This window comes from Panthera uncia, assembly GCF_023721935.1.
Source record: "Panthera uncia isolate 11264 chromosome A1 unlocalized genomic scaffold, Puncia_PCG_1.0 HiC_scaffold_17, whole genome shotgun sequence".
Lineage (NCBI taxonomy): Eukaryota > Metazoa > Chordata > Mammalia > Carnivora > Felidae > Panthera > Panthera uncia.
Genome location: NW_026057577.1, coordinates 48460106 through 48479128, shown reverse-complemented (window position 1 = coordinate 48479128; position 19023 = coordinate 48460106).

Below are 19023 nucleotides of genomic sequence, written 5' to 3'. Positions count from 1 at the left end.
GAAGGGGGGCGGGGTCGGGCTGACGTCGGCGGCGGCTGCGGCGGGGGGCGGCGGGGGGCGGCGGGGGGCGGTGGGCCCGGGGCCTTGCGGGGAGGGGCCGGCGGCGGCGGCAGCGGCGAGGGGGGTTCGTGTGCGAGGCGCGGCGTCAGGCCCTCTCAGGCCCAGGCCCGGGGAGGCCTGCCTGCCGCCCCCAGCCTCCTGAGGTGGGGGGACGCTGGCGACGCTTACCCCGACTCCTCCGCCACCAGCGGTGGAGACTGAGAGCCCCCGGGCCTCCGACGTCCCCGGCCGACTGAGTTTCCTTTATACGACAGTAGTCGATGCGTAGGGTTCAAGTCCAGCCCCGATTTTAAGGCTGCAGGTATGTCTTTCAACTGCAGCACTCCAACTTCCTCTAATGGCACGCTCAGTTTGCAGGAAACCACAGCGGCGGCTCGGTGGAGCTTCCCACGCTGGCCCTTGCTCAGAGCTTGCTCGCACTGTAAAGCAGCTGGGGCTTCTCCAAGTCTCAGCCTCACACCGGCGAGGAGACAAAGCTGGCGCTGGGAGGGGGAAAATGGCCCGCGAAATTGCCTCAAGATAGTGCCTTTGTTAGAGGAAGCGTTGGACACACTCCGAATGCGACGTAGGCTTCCAACCTCAGCGGTTTCGGTGGTGCAGTCTTGAATTGCGCTGGCCCTAATAATTCAGTCTGGCAGGGTTTGCGTTTATTGCAGAGAGAGACTCTTAAGCATTCCATCAACACATATGGCATAAAACGCTTCAACCATAACATTGCACATTTTTGCAGTTACTGCTCTAAATATGTTAACAGACAAGACGGCCTTGCTTTACTGGAGAAGGAACGTAATGGATACGGAACAAACCATTCCCCGCCCCCCAGTCTCTGCTGTACTTAACTGTGTACAATGATGGTAATTAGTCTCTGTGTCCCCGAAGTCATCGCTTCAGTTCTTCCGTCTGTGTTCCAGAGATAATTATTTATTACCAAGTTTGAAGAAAGAACTGTATGCCCTATAGATAATTTTTTGGCTTGCATCCAAAGGAAGGGCTTCATAAAGTCCATCAAAGAATTATTTACCAAACTGAGTTGTAGGCTAGTGAAAACGCTTGAAATAACTACAGAGCTGTTCAAGACATTTTGTTAGTGTGACAGCATTTTAACTACTTCCAGAACTGCTGGAATTAACAGGTAGCTCTTTAAGGTAGAGCAGAAGTTGAAGTTTCCCCAAGTAGCATCAAAGTGTTCAGACTTAGTGCTGCGCTGGAGATAAAAGAGCATTTAACTAAAACTAGGAAACGAAATGACAGCCAGGTGTAATAGCAACACCAAGCTAGTTAAGCCATCTTATGTGAATATGAATCTTAGCTGTTGTGTAAAATCTGAATTTGGTGTATTGTTTACATGATTTTTAATCGTCACAAGGATTTCCTACTCCCTTTTCAAAAACTGGTTTGAGTCAGACCTAACTCAGTAGTATAGCCCTGAACTGAAAGGGTCATTCTACTGAAGCATCCCAGGGCAGAGTATCTCCCATACCAAATGAGACCCACTGGAATCTGGAATTCCAGTGTTGCCTTTAGTCTCAGGTTGGTTCAAGACCCCTGTAAATGTGGCATCGTAGATTCATGTAAGCCTAACCACCACCACCCCTTCCCAAACCTAAATAGTAGGAACAGGCAAGTCTCTCCAGGTTAGGACCTGCCTTGTCCCTCGCCTTCCCTCCACACCCCCCACCACCCATTTAAATCCTTACTGGGGACCAATCTGACTGATTTTAGGCTGGAAAAGTTTCTATAACAAAAACCCCTTCTCCAACTCACCTAAAATTTTGCCACTGGTGTTTAATCCCTTTGAGTTTATTTCTCTAGCACAAAGCCATAATCCTGGGAAAGGTAATATTTAAGCCTTAGTCATTTATACCTAATTCATCAGATTGTTTCCCCAAAGCAGCTTTTGATGGGAGAGAATATAGCGATAGCATATGCTGATGCTGAGAAGGTAGGAGAGGGAAATGTGGTTTCATTCTATGGGGCAATATATGAAGATAGATAATAAAGTGCCTCCCATTCGATTGTTAAATAAGTCCTATGTGTACTTTGGGAATGACCCTGAAAACACTGACCTTAAGAGGGTGGGAGCCAGGATATACTTATCGATAATGCCTATTTTGACAAATATTTCTTTAATAATACCTTTATAAAGTACTTTCAACAGGAATTCTGTGTGCTCATATAGAAGGGTGAAATGACAGCTATATGATCAGGGTATTCAATAATCAGAAACAATGATTCATCTTTGTTACTCATCACTGACTACTTAGTTCTAACTCATATGAGCAGCACATACAGATATAGCCAAATCTTCCATTTGTTCTTTTATTACAAGGCATTCTTCTTCTGTACTTTACAGGTTAGTTTCCTTTGAAAATCCTCCCACAGTTCAACTAAGATGGACTTAACATTTCAATTATGATTAAAAGGAGAACTAAAACCCCTCCTTAAATAAGCCTGCCTAACTGTGATTCTGTAATGATTAAACAAACTCCAGGACTACCTTAGAGAGGAAGCTAATAACTGTAGATAGTATAGCTTCATCTTCCCCATTGTGATTCTCTAAATAATTCTCTAATGAAGGGCAGGGAATTCTTTCCTTGGGATTCCCCTTCCCAATGGCTGGGCTCAGGAGAGGAATTACTGTCTGCTAGAGATAAGCCACATATCTGAAGGAAAGTCTTAAGGTCTTAAGCATTCCAGGGAATGCACACAGCATTTGGGGGGGGGGGGGGGGTCTCAGCAAAGAGTCTATCCACTGTTTTAAAAAAGGTCTATCTGTCATTTCCCCCATGGCAACCAAGCAGCTACACAGAAGCAGCGCAAAAAGAAAGTAAGCAGAAGAAAAGCAATCTTCAGGATGATCATTCTTCTTTCTTTCTCAACACCTGGTGAAGAACTGGTTACCTAAAACCAGAGTCTTTATCACAGGAGTATTTGGGGAAAATTAATCTGAGGACTAGAATAGAGTTAGATTTTTTTAAAAGTCTAGAAGCATTAGATCAATTAGATCAAAATACATTAAGGGGCGCCTGGGTGGCTCAGTTGGTGGAGCCTCAGACTTCGGCTCAGGTCATGATCTCACAGTTTATGAGTTCGAGCCCCTGCATCACGCTCTGTGCTGACAGCTCAGAGCCAGGAGCCTGCTTCAGATTCTGTGTCTCCTCTCTCTCTGCCCCTCCCCTGCTCATGCTTGGTCTCTCTCTCTCAAAAATAAAACACTAAAAGTTTTTCAAAATACATTATAACATGTATTTTTATAATGACTTCCCTATTTTCACTTCCATCTTTGCCTCTTGATAGAGAGGACAGAGGTTAGGGTAGCAAGTGTGTGGGAAACGGACACTTGAGTTCAAAAGAGGTAATACATACAGGAACCAAAATTAAAGATTTTATAATACTTCAGGAATGGAATCATCCCTCCCATAGCATGCCTTTCCAACATATTTTCTTTTTTATTATTTTTTTAAATGTTTGTTTATTTCTGAGAGAGAGAGAGAGAGAGAGAGTGTGTGTGTGTGTGTGTGTGCGTGTGTGTGTGTGTGTGTGTGTGCGCGCGTGTGCTTGAGTGGGGAAGGGGCATAGAGAGAGGAAGACACAGAATCCAAAGTAGGCTCCAGGCTCTGAGCTGTCAGCACAGAGCCCGATGTGGGGCCTGAACTCACCAACCGTGAAATCGCGACCTGAGCTGAAGTCAGACACTTACCTACTGAGACACCCAGGCACCCCTCCAACATATTTTCAATAATATTTTTGAGAGATAAGTGTGCCTCTTGTGAAAACCTTTATGAAAAGTTTTTAAGTTTTTTCCCTAGTATATGCTTAATAATCTTTTTTTCCATTCTATACATTTTGTAGCCTATCAAAATTAAATTTCTTTCAGATGTCTTATGATTTTTTTAAGTGGGAATAAAATAAATAATGAATGGTGATTATTTGTGTGACCTCTGAAACAAATGGCTTATACTAGAAACTTGACTACTGAGTGACCTTGGGCAAGTTCCTGAACACCTATAAACATAAACTTGAGCTTCCTCACTTCTACAATGGGGACTATAATACTAACTGCCTCATAGATTATTGGGAGGACTACATAGGACAATGGTCATAAAGTGCTTAGCACATAGAAGTGTTAGCTATTATTCGTAGTACACTTTAAAGTGTACTGATAATATGTACCATGCTTCCATTTCTAAGGTGGCCATATAGTGTATCATTCAAACTAAAATACTTTGGAAAGAAAAAGCAGATATTAATAACAATTAAACAGAGACAACAGATGTAAAACCAGGACTGTCCAGGACCAACTAAAACAAATAGCTACCCTATCACTTCCAACTTGACTACTCCCTTCTGATCACTTCTCCTGTCACATCCTCCCTGGTATGAATCATAATCTATGTCAATCATATTACAATATGCACACTTCCTTCTAAATTATAACAGTTTTAAATCAACAAAAGAAACATTTAAATACTGCTATTTATTGCCCTTCGATGCAGGCTTTCTCTTAAGAATACTACCTTTCTTTGGGTAAACAAAACTGTTTTCTTACTCAACCCCACACTTGACTTTACATTTTTCTGTAGTGTTTATTTGCCTGTTTGTTTTAAGTTTATTTATTTGTTTCAGAGAGAGAGCAGGAGAGGGGCAGAGGGAGAGACAGAATCCCACGTAGGATCTGCACTGTCAGTGAGGAGCCTGAGGGTGGGCTAGAACTCACAAACCATGAGATCATGACCTGAGCTGAAATCAAGAGTCAGACATTCAACCTACTAGGCCAGTCAAACAGCCTTTTTAAAGTTTATTTATTCGGGGGCATCTGGGTGGCTCAGTTGGTTAAGTAAGCATCCAACTTCGATTCAGGTCATGATCTCACATTTCATGGGTTTGAGCCCCGCATCAGGCTCTATGCTGACAGCTCGGAGCTTGGAGCCTTCTTCAGGTTCTGTGTCTCCCTCTCTCTCTCTACTCCTCCCCTGCTCACGTTCTGAGAGCTCTCTCTCTCTCTCTCTCTCTCTCTCAAAAATAAATAAAAACATTAAAAAAATTGTAGTAAAGTTTATTTATTTTGAGAGAGATAGAGAGTGAGATGGCGGGGGGGGCGGGGCACAGAGAGAGAGAGAGGATCCCAAGCACTGTCCACACTATCATCATGGAGCCCAACGTGGGGCTTGATCTCTCGCACAGTGAGATCATGACCTGAGTCAAAATCAAAAGTTGGATGCCTAATTGACTAAGTCAACCAGCACCCCTGTAGTATTTTGTTTTTTTGAAGAACTGTTTAGCATCATATATGACATGAAATTGGCCAATACATGAGTATGTAGCACAAGTGGAGATGCAGTAAGATGCTAAATGCCCTGCTCTAAATGACAACTATGTCACATAAAAACTAGGTTAGCCAAGCGACATATCATTCCTATTTCGAAGTAAGAGTAAATCATCTCTATATTGTCCATGACAATAATATCATAATCAGAATACTGGAGAAATCTCACTTAACTCTGGTTCAATCAGTATTTGGAAAATGATACTTCTCAATTGGATTTTCTAAAATAATTCTGGATACACTTTAACAGTCATATGTTCTTCCTTTGGAAAGAAATGTACTTTCTGGGAATTGATTGCAAATTTGCCTTGAAAAATGTTGATCTAAATAATAACATTTTAAAATGTTTCCTCTCACTTTTGTTCTCCCTAGCCCATTACCTTTGTTTTTCTGCCATTAAATTAATGCCAACCATGAGATAAATCATATAGTATTTTAGTTTTCTTAGTTTTTAAATCTTCCAGTTTTCCTTGAAAATAGATGCTAAGTTTGTCTTCCTTCTACCTCTGGAAACTTGCTCTGAAGGCTTCTGTTTTCTTATACAAAACTTTATATTGTATATTTTTCATATTTCCTTCTTATACAGCATGCCAAACTATTAATAGAAATGTCACTTTCCTTCCAAAGGATTTGTAATTCTTTGCATAGAAATAAATATGTAGGGTGTGCTGGATGGCTCAATTGGGTGAGCATTTGACTTGGGCTCAGGTCCTGGTCTCACGGTTTGTGAGTTCGAGCCCTGCATCAGGCTCTGTGCTGACAGCTCGGAGCCTGGAGCCTGCTTCCAATTCTGTGTCTCCATCTCTCTCTGCCCCTCCCCCACTCACATTCTGTCTCTCTCTCAAAAATAAATAAACATTAAGAAAAAAGAAATACATATGTAGAGAAGAAATTGTTTTCAAATATTTTGTGATAATTTTCAACATATTTTTTCTTTTTCATTCTTTTTTAAAATGTTTTTACTTATTTGGGGGAGGGGGGTGGGGGAGAGTGTGTGCCCCTCAAGGGCAGGGAGAGAGGGAGTCAGAGAATCCCAAGCAGGCTCTACACTGTCAGCACAGAGCCTGACGTAGGGCTTGAAGCCATGAACCATGAGATCATGACTTGAGCTGAAATCAAGAGTTGGACGCTTAACTGACTGAGCCACCCAGGTGCCCCTCTTTTTCATTCTTGATATTTTATTTCATTTATGTAATTTCCAGCCACCATATCTCATACATATTTCTATTTTGTCTTCTGTCATAATGAAACTTTAGCTAATAAGTTCTTTGTTATCAATCTTACCATCTTTCAGAAAAGTTCTGGCACTGGCATTAGCATTTAGTAGCTGATGACCTTGGATAAATGATTTAATCTCTGTGCAATAATTCATGATCTATAACAGGGAAAGATAAGCCCTTTCTTATCTACCTCATAGGGTTATCTTGGGCAGCAATGAAATGATGCATATGAAAGCACACTATAAATATTACATAAATAAAAACTATTGGGGAGCCTGAGTGGCTCAGTCAGTTAAGCGTCCAACTTCGGCTCAGATCATGGTCTCATGGTTCATGAATTTGAGCCCTGCTTGGAGCTCTGTGCTAACAGCTCAGAGCCTGGAGCCTGTTTCTGATTCTGTGTCTTCCTCTCTGCCTCTCTCCTGCTCACACTCTGTCTCTTTTTCAAGAATAAGTAAATATTAAAAAAATTTTAAAGAAACTATATTTTTTTCCTGTTCCATCAGTGGTAACACATTTCATTATTATTATAATAAAATATCATAAGCCATATTCTATGTCCGTTGACTTAGTGGCTATATAGTATGCATACTTTAGAGTACATATCAAATGCAGTCTCTATTTTCTATAAAGTCTATAACCTAAAAGAGTAGGTATAAACTCATCAAATTTTATATAAAAATTCAAGTCATTAATTCAAACGTCCAAAATTCAGCTTTGTTAGGTCAGACATGGCTAGATTTTACAGCATGAAATGTTGCTAGGCAAATCAGAAATGTTAGTTTGGGGGAGAATCTTTGGCCTACTTAAAGATAATAAGCTTTTAGAACTTTAGAATCTGAATGTTTTCAGTAGTGTTTGAATATGCATGAAGGGACCTTAAGAGGTCATCTGGTTTCTAGTCCAGCTGCATTTTATAGGTGAGAGAACTTAAATTTGAAGACTTGTCCAAAGTCAATACTACTGGTTAGAGGCAGAACCATAATTAGAACCTAAGTCTCTCCCATCTCAATATGTGTTCTTTTATACCACATTGCCACTGCACAGTAACCCAAACATGAAATAACCAGAAAGCACCAGAGAAAAATTTGACAGAACTACTTAAGTTTATAGAATTTCTGTTGGCAAAAGACACTATACACAAAGTTAAAAGGTAAATGACAGTTTGAGAAAAGATACAATATATCAGAAACAATAGCTAGTATTTATAATACGTAAAAGGCTCTTACAAATCCAGAACAAAATATTAATCCAATAGAAGTATTTACAAAAGATATAAATCAGCAGTTCATACACACACACACACACATACATAATACAAAGAGCCAATAAACATTTGAAATATGTAATGGCCTTAAAAATCAGGTGAGGAAAAATCCCATTGAAAAACCAACATAGGGGTGCCTGGATGGCTTAGTCAGTTAAGCATCTGACTTCGGCTTAGGTCATGATCTCATGATTCATGGGTTCCAGCCTTGCATCGGGCCCTGTGCTGACAGCTCAGGGCCTGGAACCTGCTTCGAATTCTGTGTCCCCCTCTCTCTCTCTGCCCCTCCCCACTTACACTCTGTCTCTGTCCTTCTCTCAAAAGTAAAATTAACATTAAAAAATTTTTTTAAACCAAGATAACTGAAAGTCCAGCCAGCTTTTGCTACTGTTTATTTTTAATTTTTTGTAAACATTTATTTATTTTTGAGAGACAGAGAGAGACAGGTGAGTGTGGGAGGGGCAGAGAGAGAGGGAGACACAGAATCTGAAGCAGAATCTGAGCTGTTAGCAGCCCAATGCGGGGCTTGAACCTACAAGTCATAAGTTTATGACCTGAGCCAAAGTCAGACACTTAACCAACTGAGCCATCCAGGTGCCCTTCTATTGTTGTTGTAGTTGGAGTGGTAGCTCCTTTTTAGATCTCTCAATGATCAAAAGGAACCCCAGAGGGTTATATCAAAGCATGATCTTCTGACTTTGACAGAAGGGAAGTGAGCCACTATCTGACAGCTAAATTGAAATTTAATTGACTTATATAATGTCCCAGAAACTAGATACAGTTCCTGGTGGTGCTGCTCTCCATGAATGTCTATAGGGAAGGGTCAGGCTGGGCATATGCTGGTGGGCCCCTCTTTGGGCACATTCCTCTAGGTCAGCCCACCAGGCCTCTAGATACACATTTGCCACGTTGTGCTCAAATTAAGGTTATATACTTTGGAAATCATAGATTTTAAGGAACTAGGGTACTCAAATAAGTGCTGAACAGTGTGAGATGGTAGCAAATTGTTCTAGCAAATCAAAAAGTAATGAGTTCAAGGCCCTGAAATTAACAGACTGAGATTCTGTTAGGGCTGGAGAATCCTGTGAAAGGATCTAAGGAGTAAAAGTGCAGGAGTAACCATGGGTGTGAGGAAGAGGCAGAAAAAACTCTGCCTCTATTACTAATGTCAGCTCTCTCTACTCTTCACACCTCCTTGGTCTAGCTGCCAAGTTTTCCAAGGACAATACAGGAAAAAAAATGGGATTGGGTAGGACAAGAAGAGAAAAAAGTAGGCTGTAAACAATTTTTAAATAGAGATCATATCTAAAACGAGAAAGTGAAGCAAAATATTTTTAAAGGATTGAAATAAGTTTGTAGAAAAACAGCAGATGAAAGGAGAGAGAAAATGAGAGTCAGAAATTACTAAAAAGAGGGGTGCCTAGCTGGCTCACTTTGTAGAGCATACAACTATTGATATCTTGGGGTCATGAGTTTGATCCCCATGTGGGGTGCAGAGTTTACATACATACATACATATTTTAAAAAATCATTAAAAAGAGCAAGTAGAAAAAACGTACACTTAAACCCTCCTAAAAGCCAGAAAATGAAATAGATTTCAATGCACTATATCTATGAGGGGAAAAAGTAAAAGAAACCAAAAGATGAAATGACATAGGATAAACTACAAATAAAACAAAGAAACCCCCAAAATGTATACCATAAAAAAAATAATAATAATACCTGTGAATTCGTAAAAAGAAAGAAAGAAAACCACTCGAGGCCAGTTTCTGGGTAAGTCTGATACCTCTAGGAAGCAGAGTCCTGCTGTACCAGGACCTCCTAGGTCAACGGAACAGAGGGCTACTCTGACATTGCCCCGGAACCCTGAGGCTCATGCCTCCCAAGTGTCCTTCTTAGCTACTCGTGGAAGCAAATATCTGACTTGTACAGCTGGTCCAAGCAGCACCACCTGGCCTGCATGAACTTCTCCCAAGCCCTGACTTCCCTCCTCCTCTTATCAGCATAATAAGTTATGCTGCCGGTTAATAGATAACCTGCCTATACAAGATCACCGAGGTAGGAATTTGTAGAGCTAGGATATGAACCCAGCAACCTGAAGCCAGAGCATAAATGGCAACCATTAAATTCTGTGTTGTCCTGTAACCACTTTTAACACCTGTACCAGTAGCTTTTTCACACCCGTATATAAAGCCAACATTCTCACTTTTGATCATTGGGGTTTTTTTCTTTTTTGTAATTCTCAACCTGCCGTCGAATAAAAACAAAAGCAGTTTTAATTTCAACTTGAAATACTTCCTGTTTCTTAGTCTTCTTGCTCTGTTCCTTTAAAACGAAAGCTAGTCCCTTTCTTTTCTTCTTGTTTCTCTGTTATAAAACCAATGTAATATGCATCGTAGAAAATAAAGGGCTTACAAAGTATACAAAACGAAAAAAAAAATATTCCACCAAATACAAACTACTAAAAATAGGGCCCCGGGAATGATGTTATTCAAGTCCCTGAGCATATCTGTGGAGACTAGGTGGTTTCAAGGCCTTTTCTTCAGAACATAATGCTCATTTTTGTGTAGTAGCTATGACTATGCTAGATAGACAACTAGAGTCACATCTTCTTTATTCATGGGACTGGATTAAAAATTAGCCCTTCCAATTCGGTTCTGCAGTAGTTCCCTCTGAGGTGTTGATACTATGTTTTCTTTTAACCTCATCTATAACCATCCCAACTCATTTTACCAAAAACCATTTGCATTGGAATCTGGCTGATAATTGTTCTTCACGGATGTCTAATGCAGTATAACAAAAACAGAGTGAACCTGGCTTCAATACTGATATACTAAATGGCGTCTAATATCTTGAGGTTCTTCTCTTTTTCTTTAATGTATGTATGACTCATTGATGCTGCTGAGCCACTACTAGAGAAGGTGATGTAAAAATCATTACCAACATAAATTTCCATCCATAGACTCTACTTTTTACTTTCTCACACCACCTCATTTAAAGTCCTTTGTGTTTAAAAGTATGTAATAGCCCTAAAGGAAGGTATTATGTGTTTCATCTGTTGCTCCAAAGGAAGCAAAAAACTAGACTATTAACCCGCTGTGTAATCCCTGCACAGACTACAACGCCTTTCAGTGGGAAGCCAGACTCTGCCAAGAGCAGGGAGGATTGCAGTTTAAACATTACGGGGTCAAGTTCAACATTTGTTCCATTCACAGAACTCCCACTGACATCAATGAGAGTTTTGTGCAGAGTAGAATTTCTTCCTCAGTCAAATGATTTCTGTAATGCCTTCTATTTTGCCAGAACATATTCCACAAAGAAGGTAATAAAGAATATATATGTAGTACCTCTCTCTTTTTTTTAAATCCCTGCTCTTGATTTCAATGACATGGCATCTACAAAAAAGCATTTTGCTTATAGAACATGATTTAGAAGGTAAATAAGCCATTTTGCAGGAGATGTAGAGAATTTTCAACCAATCTAGCCTCATTTGTTTACGGTTTTTGAGGGTTTTTTTCTTATGATATAAAAATCACAAATAAATTCAGTCAACAACCTTTGAACCAATGAAATTTTATGACCTATGATATATCATAATTGACTGAGAACATGGAATTATTAAGCTCTTAGACTAAGCTATGTGGAACGAAATATCAATTCCACAAATATCCCTGGGTAAGTAGAGGCTGCTAAACAGGAAAAGCGAAAGCACTGAATTTTACGTAATTGTTGGAAGGGTAAGCAATCTATATTAGTGAAGAGTTTGAACACTACAATGTAATTTTATTGTTCTCAAGTAATATAGTAATATCAATAAAAATGTTTTAACAAATGAATATTCACAATTTATAATTAGCCCATTGTTTATGTGACTTGTAATTTAAAGGAAAAGAAAATATTAGAATAGGAAAATAATAAATTCCTTTTAAGGGAAACACAATATTAGGTATTTTTCTTTGAATAACTATAGTAACTATCTGACTAACACTTCTATCAGCTTGTGAAATTGGACACTAATTTACATTACAATTTAATTTTAGTGTTTAATATCATCATTTTAGCTTCTCTTTTTGACTTTTAAGATTCAAAAAGAAAATCTGCAGTTTCTTATAGACTTGAAAATCTGGTGTATGTTTTGCTTAATCCTCAGAAATATTTTAAAACAGATTGGATCCTAAACATCATTAGTATTCTATAAAAAGCTTTGGCATGACACATTCATACTTCATATAAGGGAGATGCTCCTGTTTTTCTATTGCTCAGGAAAGTTTTCAAAAAGGCAATCTGGGGACAGCAAGAGCTGATGGAAAGTAAAAACAAAATAGGCATTCTGGCCTACCCAACACTCACTCCCTATTATCTCCAACCATTGCCCAGCTGCAACATTTTAGAATAAATTTCTACAGAGGTTCACTTCTTTGATTGTAAGAGTGCCAGACCTTTCAGAAAATCACAAAGCTATACCAACTACTATTTATTAATGGTGCATGCCAACAGTAGCAATTTCTTTAGGAATTCAAACAGGCATTACATATCAACATTTATAGAGTGTCTATTCCAGACCCAGCACTAGGCTGGGCATTTCACATGTCATATCTCATAATGTAATTTAAGAGATATCAAGTTAAGAAGCTTTACATAAATCTATGATTTATATGGCAATTTCAAGAAGAATCAGTTGTTCCATGGTTCTAGGAATCAGAAAGCCCCACTTGGTAGTCACCATTACAAAAAGACCATCAATTCTTTTTTTTTTTTTTTAAGTATATTTATTCATTTTGAAAGAAAAAGAGAGGGTGAGGGACAGAGAGAGGGAGAGAGAGAGAATCCCAAGCAGTCTCCACACTGCCAGCACAGAGCCTGACAAGGGGCTTGAACTCATGAACCCTGAGATCATGACCTGAGTCGAAGTCAAGAGTTGGGATTCTTGAGCGACAGAGCCACCCCGGCACCCCAATTCTTTTGTGATCTTTTGAGTTGGGGACTGTTCATCAGATATATGGGATGGTGTGGTAGTTAAAAAAATATCTACAAACCCTTTAATATTCCTCTCATCAAAAGGGCAGTCTTTGACCTCGGTCCTTGTAAATGGGCTAACTTTTGATTCTGCTTCAACTAATAGAGGACAGAGATGACACTATGTGATTTCCCAGGTGAGGACACAAAAGGCAACACGCTCCTACTTTGTCCACTGAAATATTCGCTTTTGAAGACATCAGCCACCAACTAAACATTCTGTCTTCCCTGAGGCCATCGTGTATGAGAAAGGTCAAATTAGCCTACATGGCGAGAGCACACAGAAAGGCTCTGTGACTATATATGGCAATTGAGAAAGCTGACTGGCCAGTCTCAAGTTCTTCCAGCCTCCCTTCCCACCTTGCCCTACCCCTCCCCATATCTGTTACAGCCGCAGCAACAATCACACGAGAAATTACAAGGGCTGGAACTGCAATGGCAAGCCCTCCCCAAACTTCTGACCCAGAGAAAATATGAGATACAATATTTTATTGTATTTAAGCCAATAAATGTTGGGGTACTCTGTTACACAGCAGTGGTAACCAGAACAGATATAAATAGTTTTTCACTTAAAAATTTTTGTATTGAAAAATTGCAAATATATTCCAGAGTAGGGAGCCTATACAATGGTTTCTGATGTATATTATCCAAATTCAACACATTAAAACTTTTGCCACATTTGCTTCATCTGCTCTCTTTTTTTTCTGCGATCAAACTTTATCCTGCATCCCAGACATTGTGTCATGTCAAGTATCATATGATACTTCAGTATGAACATCTACAAAAATAAACATTTTCTTACATAACTGAAATGTCATCATCACCCTTAACAAAATTAACAATAATTCTCTGGCATCGTCTAATATCCAGACCATAATCAAAATGTTTGATTGCATCAAAAGTGTGTTTTTATAGTTCTCAGAATAAGAATTCAAACAATGTCTCTACATATAGCATTTAGTTATCGTGCCTGTTAGCATCTTTTTTTCTAAAAAGGTCACTTCTCCGACCTTCCCCCCACCCCCAACCCATTAACTAGTTGCAGAAACCAGATAATGTCTGAAGAATGTTTGCTTTTTTGTGGTGTCATTTAACTTGCTCCTTTATCCCCTGTATTTACTGTAAATGAAAGTTGGATCAAAAGAATTGATTAGATTCAGGGTCAGCATTTTCCCTCCCACAGGGATATGCATAAGTGCTGTGTGCTTCATAATGCATCACATCAGGAGACACATAATATCTGTTGTTTCACTTTCCAAGGTGCTAAGATTGATCAATCTTGCCGACAGCCTTATTATCCCTCATGGTAAAGTTCGCATCTGCCTTTCTACTAATGGTTTCACTCAATGATGATTGTTGCCACAGTCAAGTATTTCAGCATCGCTACTGGGATGTCACTGCTCCTAGACCTTTTCAATAAATAGTGCTAGGAAACATGTAAATTTGAAAAAGAAAAAAATGCTGATAGTATAGCCAATTCAAATTTAACATTGTTACATTGTTAACATTATAACATTATAACAATGTAATCCCATAGGATTTTTCTTAAGTTCTTTGATTTTCTACATGTTTCTCTTACACTGAAAATCTTTTCCTAAGATCAACATAATTACTTATTTGCATTAATCTATAGTGTGTTTAAAATGGTTCCAGAATAATATCAATATTCCCTCTAAGAATTAGATACAGAATACAGCTTATGATTTCTTTGTACTTCTACTGGTTCTTAGAATATGTTCTGTTAAGGTATACTCTTGAAATAATTATTTTCTTTTTTTTTTTCATGTTTATTTATTTTGAGAGAGAGAAATAGAGCACAAGCAAGGGAGGGAGGGAGGGGGAGAGAGAGAGAGAGAGAGAGAGAGAGAGAGAGAGAGAGTCCCAAGCAGGTTCCATGCTGTCAGTGCAGAGCCTGATGTGGGGAACAGTGTCATAAACTGTGAGATCATGACCTGAGTGGAAATCAAGAGTCAGAAGCTTAACTGACTGAGCCACCCAGGTGCCCCTGAAATAATTCTTTTCTTTGTATCTTTTTAGTTTAGTTTAGTGTCTTTTGTGTTAGGGACTTGATATTAAGTTCATTTGTTTCAATTCATTCATTCAGTTCAGTTCAGGTTAGTTTCATTTGTTTCAGTCTGTTTTTAATTTTTATAGATTGCTTTAAAAACATTTTTTTAATTTTTTGAATATGTGCAACATTGATATACTTTACGTGGTCAAATGATATACAACAAGATACATTCAGAGAAGCCATTTCATTTTTTCCCCCACCACTCTGTTTATTTCTTTTTTGAGATGGCCATTTTTTATTAGTTTTGGTTTAGTGTTATGTTTTTAAAAGATTTTCATTTGTTTACGTTATTTTGAGAGAGTGTGAGGGATGACAATTAGGGTTCAGGATGAATTGCTACAGTAATTCTTAGGATCCTGACAGCTGTGAATTAAGGAAGAATTAGTGTTCAGATGCAACTGTCGTCATAAAAACAAGTCATTTTGGCCTTTTGCCCCTCACTGCTTCCCCATCAAAGCCTTTTTTTTTTTTTTGGTAGGAATTTACCCAAGGGGTACAGGAGTGCTGATGCATAGGGGCACTTGTACCCCAATGTTTATAGCAGCACTTTCAACAATAGCCAAATTATGGAAAGAGCCTAAATGTCCATCAACTGATGAATGGATAAAGAAGTTGTGGTTTATATACACAATGGAATACTACTTGGCAATGAGAAAGAAGGAAATATGTCCTTTTGTAACAACGTGGATGGAACTGGAGAGGGTTATGGTAAGTGAAATAAGTCATACAGAGAAAGACAGATACCATATATTTTCACTCTTATGTGGATCCTGAGAAACTTAACAGAAGAGCATGGCGGAGGGGAGGGGGGGAAGTTACAGAGAGGGAGGCAAACCATAAGAGACTCTTAAAAACTGAGAATAAACTGAGGGTTGATGGGGGGTGGGAGGGAGGGGAAAGTGGGTGATGGGCATTGAGGAGGGCACCTGTTGGGATGAGCAGTGGGTGTTGTATGGAAACCAATTTGACAATAAATTTCATATTAAAAAAATAATAAATAAATAAGCATTAAAAAAAATTTTTAAGCCTTTTTTTTTGTTGTTAAAGTAGGCACCACACCCAACATGGGCCAAAAGCACCACCAGGAGATCATGTTCTATCAACTGAGCCAACCAGGGGCTCCACCATCAAAGCCTTGTTTTTAACGCAGAAGTACTCTCTGTCTCTCTCCTGTATGGTTATTTACCACTTCTACTGAAATGTGCTTACCTAATTTAAATATTTTTTTCTTTAAGATATTATTTTTTAAGTAAATTTTTACACACATAGTAGTTGCATGCTTCACAGACTGAGCCAGCCAGATGCCCCTAAAAGATTCTTTTTAGAAAAGAAAATAAGATTCACAATAGGATTCCATTATATATATTTCCATTATATATATATTTTTCAAGACAAAAAGCAGCAATATGATATACCAAAATATCAATGTATTTACTGGTGAAGAATGAAATTTCAAATGATTTAATTTTAATTTTTAATTTTTATCTGTATTTTCTTCTGTATTTATGATATACTTGCATAATATTAAAGGGAAATGTGCCTTCTTTGTATAGAAAAATAATAAAATAGTCATTCAAATTGACTAGATGAATAACAGAATTATTGTTATAAGCATAGAATTTTTGTTTGCGATGATGAAAAAGTTCTGGAAATAGATAGTGATGATGGTTGCATTACATTGTGATCATACTTGATACTAGTGAATTGTACACTTAAAAATAGTTAAAATGGTAAGTTTTTTGTTATGTATATTTTGCCACAATAAAAAAATAAAAGTAGGGGGGCCAGGGTGGCTCCAACTCTTGGTTTTGGGTCAGGTCATGATCTCACAGTTCACGGGATCAAGCCCCGAGTAGGGAGTAGGTCTCCATGCTGACAGTGTGAATCCTGCTTGGGATTCTCTCTGCCCCTCCTCTGCTCACATTTTCTCTCTCTCTCTCTCTCTCTCTCTCTCTCTCTCTCAAAATAAATAAATAAACGTTTTTTAAAAAATAAAGAAGGTAGAAAAAGTTCCTACAAATTATCCCTAGTATTAAATGAAATTCCCTAAGTACCATGATCTTGCCATACTTCAGTTATATTTTTTGGTTTATTTTATTTTATTTTTCTAGTAATCTCCCCACTGTGGGGCTCAAACTCAGGACCCCGAGATTAAAAATCACATGCTCTACCAACTCAGCTAGCTAGGCACCTCTTCAGTTATGTGCTTTAGACAGATGTCCAAAACATTATTACTTGCTTGCATAGAAAGATTAAATATAAAGTAATATTTATTGGGGGACTGAATAAATATTTTACACACAAGATATTATTTAATATTACCAAAAGCCCATGAGATAAGGAACCATTATTATCTCCATTTTTCATATGAAGAAACTGAGGCTAAGAAAGTTTAAGTCACTTGTCTAAGACCACTCAGCTACTAAGCAGCAAACCCAGGATTTCACCAATGGTCTGTCTGACACCAAATCATTGCTCTTAACCACCATGTTAGAGTAGTTAGACTATGCCGCCTCTGTATTGCCATATAGGGACCAGTTACACAACATCTTTGTGGTTATAAAAAATTCTTTCAGAACTTTTCAGAGATGAGCTTACTTAAGATGCCCACCATGTTTACTTTAAAACTTGCATGTTTCTGCTATGTTTAATAATTGGTTAATTCAATTTTCATGGAAATCGTTCCTGTGATTATTATTCTTATGGATTTAATGGTCACGTCAAATAATGATGATTATGGTACATTTGTTCAATTTCGGCTAGAGACAGAGTCAACAGGAAGGTGCAAGTTAGGATGACTTTTGAGCACATTTTTCCAAGATGAGGTCAGCAGCTTTCTGGAAATGCTGGGGGGAAATCACACAGTTATCTTTCTAAACCCCACAAGTTTGGAGTCTCCAGGGTCTGGGGAGAAGATCAGGGTTTGAGTTAGGCCTGACTTTTTTTTTTTTTTTAATTTTAATGTTTATTTATTTTTGAGAGAGAGGGAGACAGAGTGCAAGTGGGAGAGGGGGAGAGAGAGAGGGAGATACAGAATCTAAAGCAGGCTTGAGGCTCTGGGCTATCAGCACAGAGTCCGATGTGGGGCTCGAACTCACGTACTGTGAGATCATGACCTGAGCCGAGGTCGGAAGCTTAATCGACTGAGCCTCCCAGGCACCCCAAGTTAGGCCTGACTTTAAGAAACATAGTCACCTCTCACATTCTTCTCATTTAGAAGCTTGACATATGCTTTGTTAGTATATTCCTATCATAGCCTGCTGCTCCTTGGACCCACGCCTTATTTCTTGCTTGTACTCCAAAGTTCTCAGGAGTGAGTTTTGGTTAAGAGTTGGTAGAATTTGGATCCACTATGGTCTTCTGGCATGGCTTAGAGCTCCTGCAAGAATCCTGGAATCAATCCATTCCTTTGGATGCTGTTATGCATTTCAATTCTGAACCAGACATGTGGTCACACTCCTAGAGGGACTATTAATAAGAGCACATTTCTTGGGCCCTTTCAACTGACCCTCTAAACACTGAAGACTCAAGTTCAGGATGCAGTAAGCTACTGAGAGTTTGAGGTGTACATGAAGAGCCACGAAATGAAAAGTGTCTCTACAGGGAGCCTGCTTCTAACTTCACATTGTACTGACTTAATGTTCCCAAATAAAAATGTAATTTCTTCATGTAAAAGAAAGAATGCTATTTGCAGAGCCGTTGAGACAAATGTAAATTTAAGAGCATCACAAGGCCACTCTCGAAAGAAGTGTGAAAAGCAATTAAAATTTATCAATATTAACAATACTTTTACGATGAGAATGAGAAAGCAAGTTTCACGCCAAGAATTTGGCCAGTCGTGCAGAACTGAAGTCTGAGCAGGCAAGTAACTCAGTTAATCAGGGTCAAAGGAGGATAATGAAAGAGGCCTTTGAGGTATAGAAAGAATATATAAAAATTGGGTGAACATGCAGAAACCAGAAAATCCTGAGGCTTAAACCTCTTGGAGTCCAAAAGGTTTGACATTGAGGATATTTTCCATACTCGTAGTTAAGACTATGAAAACTTTCTTCACATAAATTTC